This window comes from Hevea brasiliensis, unplaced genomic scaffold (assembly GCF_030052815.1).
Source record: "Hevea brasiliensis isolate MT/VB/25A 57/8 unplaced genomic scaffold, ASM3005281v1 Scaf154, whole genome shotgun sequence".
Lineage (NCBI taxonomy): Eukaryota > Viridiplantae > Streptophyta > Magnoliopsida > Malpighiales > Euphorbiaceae > Hevea > Hevea brasiliensis.
The window spans coordinates 100,434-119,896 of NW_026614646.1; the positions used below are offsets into that span (position 1 = coordinate 100,434).

Consider the following 19,463-nt stretch of genomic DNA (forward strand, 5'->3'; position numbering starts at 1 on the left):
TCCACCTTAACATTCTCATCTCTGCAACTCTTATCTTAGATGCATACGACTCTTTCAGTGCCCAACACTCACTACCATAAAACATAGCCGGTCGTATGGTCAGACGGTAAAATAATCCTTTTAATTTATTGGGAATCTTACGATCACATAAAACTCCCGTGGCACGTCTCCACTTCAACCATCCGGCTTTAATCCTATGACTAACATCCTCCTCACATCCCCCATCTACTTGAAGGACTGAGCCTAGATATTTAAAGTAATTACTTTGGGACAGTACCACTCCATTCAAACTAACTCCTTCCCTATCACCAGTTTGGCCTTCACTGAACTTGCAATGCATGTATTCTGTCTTCGTTCTACTTAACTTAAAACCCTTTGACTCTAGAGTACTTCTCCAAAGTTCTAGCTTCCTATTGACTCCTTCTCGTGTCTCATCTATCAGAACAATATCATCCGCAAACATCATGCACCAAGGAATACTCTCTTGTATATGTTTCAGTTCATCTAAAACTAATGTAAAAGGTAAGGGCTTATGGTCGATCCTTGGTGTAATCCAATTGAGATCGGAAAATCACTTGTGTCCCCTCCCCTTTGTGCGCACAATAGTAGTTGCTCCTTCATACATATCTTTCAATACTTGTATGTACCTAATAGATACCCTCTTTTGTTCTAACACATTCCATAAGACCTCTCTTGGAACACTATCATAAGCCTTCTCCAAATCAATAAAAACCATGTGTAGATCTTTCTTCACATCTCTATATTTCTTCATCAAGCTTCTAATGAGAAAGATCACTTCCATAGTTTAACGACCGGGCATGAAACCAAATTGATTGAGAGAGATAGAAGTATCATGACGTAGTCGATGCTCCACAACTCTCTCCCATAACTTCATAGCATGGCTCATGAGTTTAATTCCCCTATAGTTTGAGCAACTCTGTATGTCTCTCTTATTTTTAAAAATAGGTACTAAAATACTCTTCCTCCATTCATCAGGCATTTTCTTTGAGTTTAGAATCTTATTAAATAATTTAGTTAACCATGCCACTCCCATATCTCCCAAATACTTCCACACTTCAATTGGTATTTCATCGGGTCCACAAGCTTTACCCACTTTCATTCTCTTAAGTGCTTCCTTTACTTTTAAAGATCGAATCCTTCTGGTATAATTTACATTCTTTTCTATTGTTCTATAATCTATATTCACGCTATTACCATTTTGACTATTATTAAAGAGATCATTAAAATAATTTCTCCATCTTTCTTTAATGTCCTCATCTTTTACCAACACTTTTCCTTCTTTATCCTTAATGCACCTAACTTGATTGAGATCTTGACATTTCCTTTCTCTACTCCTTGCTAATCTATAAATATCTTTCTCCCCTTCTTTAGTTCCAAGTTTCTTATATAACTTTTCAAAGGCCTGTGCTCTTGCTTGACTAACTGCCTTTTTTGCTTCTTTCTTTGCTATCTTGTACTGTTCATATGCCTCATTATTATCACATTTAGGTAATTTCTTATACCATTCCCTTTTTCTCTTCAACGCTTGTGTACTTCCTCATTCCACCACCATCTCTCTTTTGAGGGTGGTCCATGTCCTTTAGACTCTCCAAGTACTTTTCTAGCTACTTCTCTAATCTTTGATGCCATCTGTATCCACATATCATTGGCCTCCATATCTAGCTTCCATACTTCGGACTCGAGAAGCTCATTTTTGAACTTCACTTGCTTTACTCCTTTGAACTCCCACCACTTTGTTCGAGCTACACTATTTCTTCTAACCTTACTTGAATTGTTCCTAAACTTGACATCCAAGACCACTAACCGATGTTGACTTGTTAAAGCCTCTCCTGGAATGACCTTGCAATCCTTGCATAGAGCTCTATTTGTCTTCCTGGTTAAGAGGAAGTCGATTTGGCTTCTATGTTGCCCACTTTTGAAAGTCACTAAATGTGACTCTCTTTTTATAAAGTAGGTATTTGCTAGTATTAGGTCGTATGCCATAGCAAAATCCAGGATGCTTTTTCCCTCCTCATTTCGATTGCCAAAACCAAAACCTCCATGAACATTCTCATAACCTTGCCTATCACTTCCTACATGTCCATTCAAATCTCCACCAATGAAAACATTCTCTTCATTCGGTATGCTTTGCATTAAATCATCCATATCTTCCCAAAACCTTTGTTTACTCTCACTGTCTAGTCCTATTTGTGGGGCATAAGTACTAACTATATTTATTGTTTCTCCTTCTAGTACTAGCTTTACTAGTATAATTCTATCTCCTACTCTTTTCACAGCTACTACTGCGTCTTTCAATGTTCTGTCTATGATTATACCCACTCCGTTCTTATTTCTCTCCTTTCTGGTAAACCACAGTTTGTACCCTGAATTACCCACTTCCTTACTTTTCTTTCCTACCCATTTAGTCTCCTGAATGCAAGCAATATTCACCCTTCTCCTTTCCAAGGTATCCACAAGCTCTATCAATTTTCCTGTAAGTGATCCAACATTCCAAGTACCAACCCTGATCCTCCTCCTATCCTGCTCCTTCCTAATTGGTCTCCTTCTATGATATCTTCTATTGTTTTCTATATCTATCTTGTGTTCTGTTCCACTATTTGTTCTATTATCTGTCCTATGGACTAACTTCTTTACCCACACCCGTCCATGATGTGGGAACCCTTGCTCACTTAACACCACACCCGGCGCGGCATGGCGCTGCCGCTTTCGGTGAACGCCCTACACCCTTGCATATTTATCACTACACCCGGCCCGGCGTAGCGCGTCGTTAGTAGAGGACGACCCAACGTTTATATCATTTGAATCCATATCATAGGGTGTGACGAAATTTTTACGCTGGTTGTCACCTACCGCAACCCTCCTCCTTTATCCGGGCTTGGGACCGGCTAAGCGCAAACTACTTAGGCCGAGTTAACATTGGCATGTAAATAAATTTAATTTAATACTTGGTAATTGTAAAATAAATTTGCATGTTAGAAATCTTTATTAGGTTGTGATTGTTTGGGCCTTATGTGATATTAGAATAAATTACACATGTACATAGTTAACTTAGTTCAATTATCCTTAGGGTAACTTGATGAAAATTAATTAATTAGGTTAAATAGAAACGTAGGGTTATTTGAAATTGAATTTGTTTGTAAATTAAATTCTTAATAATAAATTAATTTTAGTCATCTGGTAAATATCATTTAAATAATTAGCAACCCCATAGATAGGAATTACTTGTGCATGAAAATTGTGTGTAAACAACAACTCTTTTGTGAATTACTTGCATGTGTAGGATTAGAATTGCATTTTTTAGGATGAAGTTTAATAAAGGAATGATAAATAAGACTTTTAGAAACATTAGTAGAGAACTGGCACTCGAATTAACGAGGTTAGACCAGGCGTAAGGGGTGCCTAACACCTTCCCCTTATGTACCCACTATCCCGAACCTAGACATTGGGCTATGGTAATGACAGTTGTGGAAACTTTGCAAGGAGTAAGTTGCCATCCATAACCCTCGAAAGAAACACTGAATATGTCCCGGTTATTACCTGGGTGGCGACTACTGTCTATCTATACCTTCGTAGCATAAATCCTTAGTACCGTGGTAGTGTTATGGGAAGACGGTACTTACCAGTGGTTTGATTCTATTAGGATTGTATGAAGTGCATGTCTAGGAAATGCTGTCTAAGGAGGTGGTACTTAAGTGAGACCATTGTGACTCTACCATCTTTCCTGGGCATTACTTGGTGTATTTTATATAATTCTAATGGATGATATTTCGCCTCACGCCCCTCCCCACAGTTTGGCGACTTCACTGGGGACTAAATGGATAGTTACTCCAACATGTTTCTATTAGTCTAATATTATTACTCTGTTAAACTTTTTTGCATTGCACTACACTATCACACGGATCACCCTTATCCTTTTTAGCCCCATTGGTACTAGCCAAGGAGACCATAGTTCTACTCGGGCTATGACGAATTGGTGAATGCTAGCACCCCATGCCCGTACCTTCGAGTATATAAAAGAGCCACAGCTCCGGCCGTTGTGCTTAATGGACAAGCTCTTGCATGGGTGACCCTTTTCCTATCCAATGAAGCTCATGAGCCATAGATTTCAACCCTAGGTACCCCGTAGATTTTTGTTGTGCTGGATTTATAACCTTACTATTTAAACTATAAGTTCTAGTGGTAGTTGAGATGAACCTAGGCCTATGCATAAACCTAATGTGTGTATAGGCCCAAGTCCATTTCAAAACCCATGTTAAGCAAGATGATGCTTATTTATGGTTAAACTTTAAGGATATAAATCCTTTGTTTGTGAGTGAAGGATCGTCCTGGACCACTCCCTGTTAGTGTGTCCAATGTACCATAGCCTAGGATAGAATTTTTTCTTACCCCGCACGTGAGAGTTGAAGGTATAAGGGGGCGAAAATTCAGTTCTGGAGATTTTTTTTTTGGTTTTGATTCAGTCTTCAGTCCGATTTTAATTTAGTTTATATGGTCTGGTTTTGGTTCAGTTTTGGTTCTATTGGTATGGTTCGGTTTTGGTTTTATAAAAGTAAAGGCAAAAAAAAAAAAGGTCTATTCATGCATTGCATTCATGTACATAGCATGCTTAGGTTAACCTTTAAATCTTATTTTTTTGAGCAAACATAGCCTCAAAACACACCAAAGAGACTTCCAATCAGGTCACTTGGGTTAGGGAAAGGAAAAGACTAGTAAGGATTTTACCTGCACTATTTAAGATGGAAGAAACTATGGCCATGCTTGATGAAATATTGAACGCTAAGATGTTTGAGCTAAGAAGAGAAAATTGTGATCAACTTTAGAAAGAGGCCCTGAGATAGGCCAATTAAGTGGCATTAAAGTTATTGAGGTTCAAATTGTGTCTCACACCTCAAGGAGATTTTTCCAATTCAGCCAACCCTTATCTGAAGTTTTGGAGCGTCTCAAAGTTCAAAACCTCCTATAGCTCTTAGCATCCGGACCACTACCAAATCCACTCCCACCTAGCTATGATATCAACCAATATTGCTGGTTCTACCAAGCCTACAATCATGACACCGACTGATGCTTTCAACTTAAGCATGATATCTAAGACCTAATTGATGCCAAAAGGATAATTGATCCAGAAAATCAACCCAAAAGCCCCATGCCTAGCCAAAATTTCCTCTTACACCAGGTCCTTATATGATCTCCATCACCCCAAATAACCCTAACAGAATTATTGACTTTATCCAATCCATCCAAAAGCCCAATGAACTTATCCAACCCATCCAAAAGCCCAGTGAACCTATCCAACCCATCCAAAAGCCCAATGAACCTCAGTCTATAATGGTTGTTGACATTTGTGATAATTCTAGCTATGATGAGGGTCCTTTAGACGTTTTGATCAATTTTGATAAGGAGGTAGTTGCATTACAACTAGATGGTTCAGTTCCACTAGTGTTTGATTTTCAAGTTGTTGGGATCTATAAAAACGAGATGGATCTAAAGGTGGCTACTATGAAAAAAGGGGTGAAGTTTTTTCTTAGCACAGGCCTAGGAGAAAGTATAGATGGTCTAGTGACTTTTCTTGAGATGAAGGGGTAGATCACAATGTATGGTTTGGGCTATGAGCCAACTAAAGAGGAAAAAGAGTCAAGACCTCCTAAGTTCTTGAAAGAGGGGGCCAATTACCTTAACATATGATTAGGGCTTACCACATGTGAAAGAATTAGAGTAGAAAATCAGCACCATTGATCTAAAAACTGCATGGAAGCCAAGAACCTAAAGTTACACTCCTAAGTTTGAGTTTATCTTTTGTAATGCTCACAGTAGTGATACTCATGTTTCTATTTCTGATGTACTTGATGAAGATTTCGAGGCAAAAATTACTAATATGACTAGTCTTTTTGCTTACTTATTTGATGTTTATATTAATAAGCATATGAATGGCATTCATAATCATTTAGAATCAGTTTCTATTAATGCATCAAAATCGATCTCTATTAATTTGGGTACACCAAATAATCTTAAAGACATTAAGTTAGCTGAAGATTTAATCCAAGAAGAAAGAGATAAATTTATAGCCTTGTTAATAAAGTACCAAGAAGCATATGCTTCGAGTTTAAAATTAGATGGCCGATTCCTAAGCCAAGCTAGTGTCCCCATAGGAAAAGAATGATAAAAAATTGACTTAGCTAGTTACCCTAATGAGGAGTAAAATTTCATGCTATGAAGGATTAATAGTAGCACATGTGGATCTAGAGGGAGAAGGAGAATGATATGAAGACATAAGGAGGTCTCTGAAAGTGAGAGAATACTCGCAATAAGCCTAAAAAAGAGATAGAGCAACAATTCATAGATTAGACACTCAACTTACTGTAGCTGGGGGGTAATTCTACAAACTCTTATGTGTGATAGAAAAATAGACTGAGCAAATAATAAAAGAAGTACATGCAAGAATGTGTGGTCCCCATATGAATGGAAAGGTTTTAGTTGGAAAAAAAATGTTCGAAACATATAAGGATTGGCCTGAAAAACTCCTTTATGTTCTTTAAGGTTATTTTAGTACTACAAGGACATCCACGAGAGCAATCCCATTCTCTTTAGTGTATGGGACTAAAGTAGTGCTATCCATTAAGCAAGAGGTCAAATCCTTAAAAGTGATGCTAGAAGCTAAGATCGTAGAAAATGAGTGGGCCTAGAAGAGATATGAAGAACTAGCTTTGATTGATGAAAAGAGGATGTGAGCTTTGTATCATATGCAGGCTTATCAGAGGAAGATAGCTAGAGCCTTTAATAAAAAGGTGAAGCCAAGAAAGATCAAAGAGGGATGCATGATTTTGAAACAAGCTCAGCCCATCCCTTTTGATTTAAGAGGAAAGTTTACTCAAGCTAGGATGGTCCATACATAGTCAACAAGATCTTACCACAGTAAGAATATCAAACTTGGATGAGAATGAATTTCAAGAACCAGTCAATTTAGATAGGCTCAAATGGTACTTTGTGTGAGATAGGCCTGCTAGGCTGAAAACTTACAAAAGACGGTCTAGGCAAAAGTAAGGGTCAAAGAAGAAAAGAACAGAAAAGAAAAAATGCTAAATTGAAAACCTGCAAAAGGCAGTCTAGGCAAAAGGAGAGATGAGAGAAGATCTGGATGAAAAACCTAAAAAGGCCATTCGGCAGGTTATAAAGCTTATTTCTAACTTTGAAAGGTTAGAAATTTAGCAAAACTAAATGTAAGAGGGAGTAATGGTGTACCTGAATAAATAAAGAAGTTTTTATTGCATTAACTAGGAATGGATTTTATTTAATTATGATCGCAAATGTTTGTATCTTGAGAGATACATCAAATGATTAAGTAATTAAACTGCATTGTTTTGATTTAACCTATTGTTTTTTTAGCATGACAGAATAGATGCTTGATATGAATGCCCTCGTGATTGTCTAATTTCAAAAAAAAAAAAAGAAAAAAGAACTAGAAAAAGAAAAGAAAAAAAGAGAGCTCGCTAAGTGGAAAACTCAAAAGGGCCGCTTAGGCAAAAGTTAGAGTAAGCCCGCTGAGATGAAAACCCAAAAGGGCATTTCAGGCAAAAGTTAGGGCACAAAGAATTGAGTTCATGTAAAAGAAAGGAGTCAAGGCAGAACAAGATTTTGAAATGGCTTTAGAATAATGAACCATGGGGAGAGAGAAGAAAAAGAAAAAATCAGAGGGAAATTGTATTGTGACCTTGAGAAAGTCTTTTTTGGTGAACAGTTCTTCTCAAAAATTTTGAGGTTATAAGAAAGTTTTTGCAAAAAGAGGTCCCCTAGAGGACTAAGTTTTTTTAGAATCTCTAGTAAAATCAGCATGCCCATGATAGGAAGTAGCATACAGGAAACATAAAAATCAGAGAGAATTTTGAGACCCAGTCATCCCAATTTTTTCAAATCATGAATTAGATATTTTTTTGTAAGTCCTTAGACATTGTTTAGGGTGCATGACATAGTTGTGTAAGGCATAGAAGAACATGCATCAACATGTCACCTGTAGGTGTGTAAGGCGTAGCATAACATGCATCACCACAGTTTCAAGTGTCGAACTACGAGGGGGTCTGATTCTTCCTCAGGATAGCGAGGGGGATACGTAGGTAGTTTAGGACTGCGGTCCTAAATACGAACCCACAACATTTCATGACAGATATTTTTTGGTAAGTCCTTGAACGTTGTTTAGGGCATATGGCATAGTTGTGTAAGGCGTAGAAGAACACGCTTCAACATGTCACTTGTATGTGTGTAAGGCGTAGAAGAACATGCATCACCACAGTTTCAAGTGTCGAACTACGAGTGGGTCTGATTCTTTCTCAGGATAACGAGGGGGATACGTAGGTAGTTTAGGACTGTGGTCCTAAATACGAATCCACAACATTTTAAATCACACAGTTGCCATTGCTATGAGACCGTAGCTAGTCTCATGACACAGAGTGTATCGACAGAGCAAGCTGCACTCAATTTTCACATGACACAGTTATCACTGTTATGAGACCGTAGCTAGTCTCATGACGCAAAGTGTATTAACAGAGCAAGATGCACTCAATTTTCACATGACACAGTTATCACTGTTATGAGATCGTAGCTAGTCTTATAACGCAGATTGTATCGACAAAGCAAGATACACTCATTTTTCACATGACACGCTTATTATCAAGTATGAGATCAGAGCTAGTCTCATAACATAGAGTATGTCGACCGAGCAAGATATACTTGATTCTCATAGCCAATGTTTCATAGTTATTAGAAATTTGAGTTTCACTTTGACGAAACTTGAGCAATGCTTTCGCATTGATTTCAACTTTCGCCAAAGTGGGGGGTAAACTGTATACCCTTATTTTGTGATGAGTATGTGCATTGAGACCATGGGAAATCCGATGATGCAAAATTATATGACTGTAAGATGTAATTGGAGGCATGGAGCTGAATTATTAATTCCGTGGCATGATCTTGAAAAAATAAAATAACAATAAAGTTTTAGGGAAATTAATTTAATTAAATTTAAATAAAATTTTATTTTATTTAAATTTAATATGGGTAGTTCTTAAATGGATCTAATTAAGTTTAATTGGGCTCTATGAGTCTAAGAAAGCCTAGTTAGAAATTTTAAATGGGACCTATTTAATTATTTTCTAAAAATTAAAATAACAAAATATCTCTCTCCTTCTTGGCTCCACTCTCTTCCTCACTCCCTATTGGTGTCACCCCCTTTCCCTCTCTTTCTATTGGTTGGAACACCTCACCCATATTCTAGTCTCATCCAAATTCATCAATCCTAGTCATTTAAGCTATTTGAACTTTATCATACTAGGACTCCAAACCTACCACACCTCTTTCTCACTCCCTATTGGTGTCTTTCATTTTTTCCTGTCTTCCTATTGGTTGAAACACCTCACCCATATCCCAGTCTTATTCGAATTCTGCAATCGTAGTTGTTTAAGTCATCTAAACTTTATTACCCTAAGACTCCAAACCCTATCACACCTCTCTCCCAAAACCCTATAAATACCCTACTAGAAAAGGGAAGAAGGGGGAGATGGGAGGAAAGAGGAAGAGAAAATTGAGATCTATAAGAAATTTAGAGATATTCAAGACTTTTTGAGTTCTTTCTTATTTTTCCTTTTCTTCAAGAAGATTTTCATACAAGATTTCTAGAAGGTAAGTTTTTATTGTTTTCTTTTCAAGATCTATGCCACACAATATTTTAATTCGATGCTCTTTGTCTTCAATTTATTTTATATGTTCATATAGATCATGTAATCATGTTTAATTTGAGGGGATACACAACTCTGCACATGTTTAGTTTGTCTCTCGTATTTTTATTATTTTTCTTTATTTTATGAATTTGTAAAAAATTTGTAAAAATTATATTCATATTCTACTCAAAATTCCATTAATTTTAGGCTCAAGAATTACAAAAAAAGCTTCAATATTTTATAAGTTATGGCTGTTTGAAGTTAGGGTTCCTGTAAAATCTGATTTGCGGGATATCCGACTTGTGAAGCTCATATCTCCCTTGTTCCTTAATATTTTTGTGTAAATCTAGTGTCTAAAATTAACTTCAGAATCTTATGAATATTTTCCAATTGGTTTTGCATTCATATCTGTTGTGGTTAATGAGTTATGAATTTTACAAAAAAGTAGTACGATTCTGTCACTTAGAAAAGTTACGATTTATGTAGACCATTCGGCTAGGGTTTTGTTTGATTTATAAATTTTATGATCTTATATGATATGTAGGCTGTCTTCTGTAATTTTTTTACGATTTTTAGGCATGTATAACTATTTTTAAAAAATCAGATTTCTTGCTACTGTTAATCTGCCAGAATTTAGAAATTGTATATTTATGCATGTTCTTGTATTTTCTTGGGTTTTAATTGATATTTGATCTATTTTTCTGTGTTCTTTTAATTCAAGAAGTGTTATGAAGTGTTTGGATCATGTTAGAAGACTTAGACCATTAGGTAGTTGTAACTAATTAGGAACCTTAACCCTTTAGGAGACTAGAGTTAGAATCCAATGTAAATTGTTATTAATATTTTCTTTATTTCTTTTATTTTTTTTATTTTTTATTACAAACAAAATTGGTAAGTAGCTCTAAGATAATTACCAAAGAGGGCATTTGTGTGGAGCTTATATGTAGGGGTGGCCACGGTCCGGTTTCGAACCGGAACCAAACCGGAACCGGTTCGGTCCAAACCGAATTGAAACCGGTCAAAACCGGAACTGGCTTCAAACCGGACCGAAACCGTCCTTCTACGGTTTGGTTCAGGTTCATAATTTTTAGAAACCGTGAACCGGCGGTTCCGAACCGGATTGAATCAACGATTCCGAACCGGACCAAACCGGCGATTTAAATACAAAAAAATTCAATAAATACTTCACTCTACTCCTAATTCATTTATATATATATATATATATATATATATATATATATATATATATATATATATATATATCATTAATTCTCTACACAATTATTCTCTACACTCTCTTTAATTCTTAATACTCTTTCAATTTCTCTCAAATTTTTTAAATAATTATTTTCTACACTCCTTTTAATTCTCAGTACTTTCACAATTCCGCTACTTTATTATTTTTATGCTCACTGAAATTTTTAATACTATCTCAATTACTCTTTTATTATTTTATATCTTCAATAAAATTTTCAATACCCTCTATTTTGATTTTTTTTTCTTTTATGTTTTTTTAATTATCAATTATTATATAATTTTTTAAAAAATGGCAAGTAATACTCAATTCAACTAAGCTTTTATCCCAAAAATTTATTGGGGTTTGCTATATAGATTCTCTTTCTCCACTCTAAACGATTTTGGGTTAAATTCTCGGAAATGTGTAATACTTCTATGTCATGTTGTACTATTCTCCTCAAAGTCAGTTTAGGTCTACCTATTATTTTCTTTCTATCCTCAACCCAATATGATCTACTTGTCTAATTGGAGCTTTCCTATGTCTATGCTTCACATGACCAAACCACCTCATTCTCCCTTCTCTCAACTCATAACTGAAAATTTTGATTCCTCTAAATCCTAAATGGATACATAGGCAAAATTAAGTTCATGCATATTTTTCTAATTTTTTTTAAAAAATTAATTTTATCTCTAGCTTTTTAATAAGTTCAAGTCTTTGCTTATTAAATTTTTCTTAAAAATAAGTTATTTTTATTCTTATTTTTCTTATTTTATTTTGATTGAAAGATTTTTAAGAAAAATTAAAATATTTTTACAAATATAACTTAAATTTTAAATCAATAAAATTTTTCTCTAATTTTTTTCCTTTAAGTTGCTCTTAAACCGCTTTCAAACCGTCTTGAACTGTCATTTTTCGAACCGTCCTTTAAACCGTTTTAAACCGGGGCTCGAACCGGAACCGACAGTTCAAGAACCGTCTTCCAAACCGTCCTATGATGGTTTGGTTCAGGTTCATAATTTCATTGAACCTGAACCGGCGGTTCAGGAACCGTAACCGGCGGTTCCTGAACCGTGGCCACCCCTACTTATATGGAGCTAAACGGGAGTAAGCCAGGGATATCATTGCCATACTAGAAGAGAAGACCCTTTTTTAAGGATAGCTTGCCCCAATGACAACTGCATTTACCAACAGGTAAGTAGCTCTAAACTTCTCGAATAACCATTGGCATGAAATTATAGTAATAATAGAACTTTTATTTGGTAAATTAAAATTAACTTTGTTTTTAATTTAATTGACTTTTGCATGTAATTAATTTAAATAAATACTTTGTAAATTAAAATTAATCTTGTTTGTAAATTAAACTAACATTGGCATGTAAATAAATTTAATTTAATACTTGGTAATTGTAAAATAAATTTGCATTTTAGAAATCTTTATTAGGTTGTGATTGTTTGGGCCTTATGTGATATTAAAATAAATTATATATGTACATAATTAACTTAGTTCAATTATCCTTAGGGTAACTTAGTGAAAATTAATTAATTAGGTTAAATAAAAACGTAGGGTTATTTGAAATTGAATTTGTTTGTAAATTAAATTCTCAATAATAAATTAATTTTAGTCATCTGGTAAATATCATTTAAATAATTAGCAACCCTATAGATAGGAATTACTTGTGCATGAAAATTGTGTGTAAACAGCAATCCTTTTGTGAATTACTTGCGTGTGTAGGATTAGAATTGCATTTTTTAGGATGAAGTTTAATAAAGGAATGATAAACAAGACTTTTAGAAACATTAGTAGAAGACTGGCACTCGAATTAACGAGGTTAGACCAGGCGTAAGGGGTGCCTAACACCTTCCCTTTACGTACCCACTATCTCGAACCTAAACATTGGGCTATGGTAATGACGGTTGTGGAAACTCTGCAAGGAGTAAGTTGCCATCCATGACCCTCGAAAGAAACACTGAATATGTCCTGGTTATTACCCGGGTGACGACTCCTGTCTATCTATGCATTCGTAGCATAAATCCTTAGTACCGTGGTAGTGTTATGGGAAGACGGTACTTACCAGTGGTTTGATTCTATTAGGATTGTATGAAGTGCATGTCTAGGAAATGCTGTCTAAGGAGGTGGTACTTAAGTGAGACCATTGTGACTCCACCATCTTTCCTGGGCATTACCTGGTGTATTTTATATAATTCTAATAGATGATATTTCGCCTCACGGCCCCCTCCCCACAGCCACTTCATCAACTGGATATCAAAAATGCCTTTTTACATGGAAAGCTAGCTGAGGAAGTTTATATGGAGCAACTACCAGGGTTTGTTGCTCAGGGGGAGTCTGGTTTGGTGTGTCGCCTATGGCGTTCTTTATATGGCTTGAAACAATCTCCAAGAGCATGGTTTGGACAGTTTAGTACTACAGTCCAACAATTTGAAATATCTCGGAGTGAAATTGACCATTCATTATTTTTCCACTATAATGGCCATGATAAGTGCATTTATCTCGTTGTTTATGTTGATGACATTGTTATTACAGGAAATGATCATGTTAGGATCTCAAAACTCAAACAATACTTTTCCACTCATTTTCAGACTAAGGATCTTGGGAAGCTAAAGTATTTCTTGGGGATTGAAGTGGCATAATCCAAGACAGGTATCACCATTTCTCAAAGAAAATATGCTTTGGATATACTAACAGAGACGGGCATGTTAGACTGTAGACATGTAGATACTCCAATGGATCCAAATGTCAAACTTATTCCTGGACAGGGGGAGCCATTGGAGGATCCTGGTAGATACTAGAGATTGGTTGGAAAACTCAATTATCTTACAATCACATGCCCAGACATCTCATTTGCTGTAAGTGTGGTCAGTTAGTTCCTTTAAGTACCATGTAGTAGTCATTGGGATGTAGTTATTCAAATACTCAGATATATAAAAGGAGCTCCAGGACAAGGCCTATTATATGAAGACAGTGGTCATTCATAGATTATTGGTTACTCAGATGCAGATTAGGCAGGTTCTCCTTCAGACAGACGGTCTACTTCAGGATATTGCATTATGATTGGAGGTAATTTGATTTCTTGGAAAAGTAAGAAGCAAGATGTGGTTGCTAGGTCAAGTGCAGAAGCAGAATATCGAGCTATGGCTTTGGCAACTTGTGAAATTATATGGTTGAAACAACTTCTCCAAGAGTTGAAGTATGGGGAACTTAAACAAATACAGCTAATCTGTGACAATCAAGTTGCACTTCACATTGCCTCTAATTCAGTGTTTCATGAGAGAACAAAACATATAGAGGTGGATTGTAATTTCATCAGACAAAAGATTGAATCTGGGTGTATTGCCACTAGGTTTGTTAGCTTAAATGACCAATTAGCAGATATCCTGACAAAATCTCTCAGAGGCTCTCGGATTGAATATATTTGTAACAAGCTTGGAGCATATGATTTGTACGCTCCAGCTTGAGGGGGAGTGTTAAGATATGTACATAAATAGTTAGGATATGTGTATCTGTAGTAATTGTGTAAATATGTTTAAGTGCTAGAATCGTGGCTATAATTACGTATTTAATTAGGATTATATTTTCTATTTAGTTGTCATGTACAGATTAGAAATTGACACTATTGGCTTGAGAAAATAATCAAGCTCTTCAATCATTCTCAATATTCTTCTTCTATTCTATTTTCTCACAAATACCCAAGAAATATTTGAGTGGGCCTAAATCTTTTGTTTGAAACTGGGTTTGAAGGAAGTGTTTAAGAGATGAAATACTTGCAGAGTCACTCCCAGTGATAATAATATCATCAACATACACTATCAGTAAAATTAGGCCATCCTCAGACTGCCTATAAAACACCAAATAATCGTCCTTACTTTTTTGCATACCAAAATCGTATACTACTTCACTGAATCTCCCAAACCAAGCTCGAGAATTTTGTTTCAAGCTATAAAGAGACTTTTGGAGTCTGCAAATTTTACCCAACTCTCCCTGAGCAACAAACCTAGTGGTTGCTCTATATATACCTCTTCCTGAAGATCACTATGAAGAAAGGCATTCTTTATATCTAATTGGTACAAAGGCCAATCATATGTAGCTGCTAGGGAGATGAACAATCGAACCAAAGCTAGTTTAGCTACAGGAGAACAAGTATCAGAGTAATCCACCCTATATGTTTGAGCATATCCTTTAGCTACAAGGCGTGCTTTCAATCTGGCTATAAAACCATCAGGATTTGTTTTTACTGAAAAAACTCATTTACATCCAATTGCCTTCTTACCAGTGGGCAAAGGCACCAGTTCCCATTTATCATTTGTATCTAAGGCCTCCATTTTCTCTTTCATAGCGGCACACAAACCAGAATGAGATAATGCCTCAATGACTATTTTAGGGATTTTTATAGAATCTAAAGAGGTAACAAAACATCAAGAAGGAGAAGACAAATGATTATAAGAAACAAAAGAAGAAATAGGATAAATACATGCACGTTTACCTTTGCGAAGAGCGATGGAAAGATCTAAAGTAGAATCATGATCAGTGGTAATAACTAGATCTTCCGACAACGAATATGGTGGAGGATCTAAGTCTGGAGTCTACAATCTCCTTGAATAAACATGATAAACAGGAGGTCTTACTGAGACAAGGATAGGGACAGAAGGAGCAAGAGGAGGAGAAAGATTTTGTTTAACAGTGTAAATCTAAGTCTGGAGTCTACAATCTCCTTGAATAAACATGATAAACAGGAGGTCTTACTGAGACAGGGACAGGGACAGGGACAGGAGGAGGAGGAGGAGGAGGAGGAGGAGGAGGAAGATTTTGTTTAATAGTGTAAACTAAAAGGTCATCATTCTCCCCCTGATTCTCATACATGGATGTTTGAGGAAATAATGGAGTACACTAAAAAAATATAACATTAGCAGAAATAATGTAACGATTAAGAGTTGGAAAAAAATACTTGTATCCTTTTTGGAGCAGCGAGTATCCAAGAAAAACACATTTAAGAGACTTTGGATCCAATTTAGAAGCCTGTAGGTGAACATCTCGCACAAAATAAGTGCAGCCAAAAATCCAAGGTTTAACAGGAAACAATGATTTATATGGAAACAAAATAGTATAAGGAATGTCCCCATCAAGGACAGAAGATGGTGTTATGGAAAGTTAATCACTATATTATTTCTCTGTATATTATGTGTTCTGTATTTCTATTTAGGATTTCTTCCTAATTAGTAGAACACAATTATAGGAATCAATTGTATATATATACCCATGTACAGATTAATTGAAATTAAAGAGAATCATCTCTTTCTACATGGTACCATAGAAGTTCATCTATCTAGGATGACTATTTGTTCTCACCACCCAGCTGAGGAGAGACCTTGGCCATCGACCGGCCATCCCCTCTAATTCGGTCGCCGGAATCCAAGCGCGTGAGGCTCACACGCCCAACTCAGGTTCTCACCGTTTCTTCACTCGCCGGTGTGTGGAGGTGCGACAGCCTGCCATTTTGACTCCAATTAGCATTGTCGGCTTCGCCTCAACCCCCTCATTCCACCACTGTGTGCTGTTGCCTGATCCAGTACACCATTAAAGGACTTCTGAGGTTTGGCTCTCAGATTCTATTTCGGTATTTGCTTGATTTGTGATTTTGTAACTGTAAGCACTTTGGATTAGCATTTAGGTTAGTTTTATTTGTCTCAACAAATGGCAGACAATAAAAATGTTATTTCTAATGTGATTCCGATGATGACTAAGATCACGGAACACAAACTTAATGGTTCGAATTACCTGAAGTGGAGTAAGACTGTTAGGGCCTATTTGCATAGCATTGATAAGGATGATCACCTTACTAAAGACCCACCTACTGATGATACACAGCAAACTTGGCTAAGAGAGGATGCTTGGTTGTTTTTGCAGCTTCGGAACTCGATTCACAGTGAGGTAATTAGTTTAATTAATCACTGTGAATTTGTTAAGGAATTGATGGATTGCTTAGATTTTTTGTATTTTGGTAAAGAGAATATCTCCCGTATTTATGATATTTGTAAGGCATTCTACCGTGCTGAGAAAGAGGATTAGTCTCTCATGGCTTATTTTATGGATTTTAAATGAATATATGAGGAACTTAATGTATTATTGCCTTTTAGTTCTGATGTGAAAGTTCAGCAGGCCCAACGGGAGCAACTGGCTGTTATGAGTTTTCTTACAGGCCTTCCTTCAGAATATGAGACTGCTAAATCTCATATTCTCTCCAGTTCAGAGATTTCCTCTTTACATGGAATGTTCACACGGATCTTTCGTACAGAGAGTACTCAATCTTCATAGCCTGCCAGTAGTACTCTTATTAGCTGTAATCCAAATGGACAACAGGGTAATAGAAGAGGAATTAGAGGAGGAATTACAGGCAACAAAGGTTATCAGCATAATGGGGAGGCTAGTTCTAATCAGAACTCAAGAGGAGTCATTTGTTATTATGGCCATGAGCCTAGTCATACAAAATATAATTGTCCGCAACTTCAGAGAAAAATCAGCGATCACAGATGGCAAATATGGCAGCAGAGGATTTTACAGTATCTTCCTCTAAGAAAACTGTTTTGGTATTTGCAGAGGATTTTGCACAGTTTTTCCAGTATCAGGCATCTTTAAAGTCTACCAGTTCCCCTGTCACTGCGGTCGCTGAGTCAGATAAATCCACTACATGCCTTGTGTCTTCCTCATCCAAATGGGTTATTGATTGTGGTGCGACAGATCATATGACAGGTAATTTTAGTCTTCTATCTGCTTTTCAGTCTAATCTGACTTCCTCTACTATTGCTTTAGCTGATGGTTTTAATTCTTGTGTCATGAGTTCTGAAACTGCGAACCCGACTTCGTCAATTTCTTTGTCATCTGTTTTGTGTCTACCAAAATTCTCTTTTAATCTACTTTCTATTAGTAAACTTACTTGTACCTTAAATTATTCTGTTTCCTTTTTTTCTGACCAGTGTTTGTTTCAGGATCTCACGACGAAGCAGATTATTGGTAGAGGACGTGAGTCAGGTGGTCTTTACATTCTGGAAAAACACGTACCGCGATCGCTTATTTGCTCTAGTACCTTAACACCTCTTGAAGCTCATTGTAGATTGGGCCATCTTTCTTTTTTTACCATGAAGAAGCTGTGTCCTCAGTTTTAGTTTTTATCAGTACTAGAATGTGAGTTGTGTCAATTTGCAAAACATTATCGTTTGCCTTCTGTGTCTAGAGTCAATAAACAGGCTTTATCCCCTTTTGAGTTAGTTCATTTTGATGCTTGGGATCCTTGTTCTGTTACTTCTAAAACTGGATTTCGTTATTTTGTTACTTTTGTTGATGATTACTCTCGCGTTACCTGGTTATATTTAATGAAGAATCGTTCTGAATTATTTTCTATCTTTTGTGTCTTTTGTAATGAAATCAAAACTCAATTTAATATTTCTGTGCGCATATTAAGAAGTGACAATGCCAAAAAATATTTTTCAGCATAATTTCAGTCTTATGTGATACAAAATAATATTCTTTATCAGTCTTCCTGTGTTGATACCCAATCCCAAAATAGTGTGGCCAAAAGAAAAAATCAGCATCTTCTTGAGGTAACTCGTGCTCTTCTTTTTCATATGAAAGTTTCTAAACACTTTTGGACGGATGCAATTTCTACGGCATATTTTTTTTATCAATCGTATGCCGTCTTCTGTCCTTAATGGGGATATTACTTATACTGCTTTGTTTTCTACAAAATCTTTGTTCCCTGTTGAACCCCGTATTTTTTGTTGTACTTATTTTGTGCGTGATGTTTGTCCACAGGTTACTAAATTGGATCGAAGTCTCTCAAATGTGTCTTCCTTGGGTACTCCCGGCTCCAAAAAGGGTGCCGCTGTTTCTCTCCTACTCTTAATCGTTATCTTGTTTCTGCAGATGTCACATTTTTTGAGTCCACTCCATTCTTTCCTCAATCATCTGTGTATGAGAGTCAGGGGGAGAAGGATGATCTCTTAATATATACTGTCCAACCAATGTCTAGTCCTCTCTCACAGCCCGTTCCTTCTGTCTCTAGACCTACTCGACCTCCCGTTGTTCATGTTTATTCCAGGAGATTGGAGATTTCTAACTCAGATCCTCCATCAGCTACTTCGTTGAGAGATCCTGTACCTCATACTGATCTTGATTACCCATTACTCTTCGTAAAGGTAAGTGTTCATGCATTTACCCTATCTCTTCTTTTGTTTCTTATAATCAATTGTCTTCTTGTTCTAGGTGTTTTGTTACTTTTTTAGACTCTATTCCTATCCCTAATACTGTTGGTGAGGCACTGTCTCATCCTGGTTGGTGTGCTGCTATGAAAGAGGAAATGGAGGCTTTAGATGCTAATGGTACATGGGAACTGTTGCCTTTGCCTATTGGTAAGAAAGCTATTGGTTGCAAATGAGTATTTACAGTAAAGGTAAATCCTGATGGTTCTGTGGCAAGGTTAAAAGCACGCCTTGTGG

At 36.3% G+C, this 19,463-nt stretch overlaps 1 pseudogene; it reads left to right on the plus strand.

The window, feature by feature from the left end:
• LOC110670543 (bifunctional riboflavin biosynthesis protein RIBA 1, chloroplastic-like) overlaps positions 1-19,463 on the plus strand; it is a 65,531-nt pseudogene that overhangs the window by 38,725 nt on the left and 7,343 nt on the right.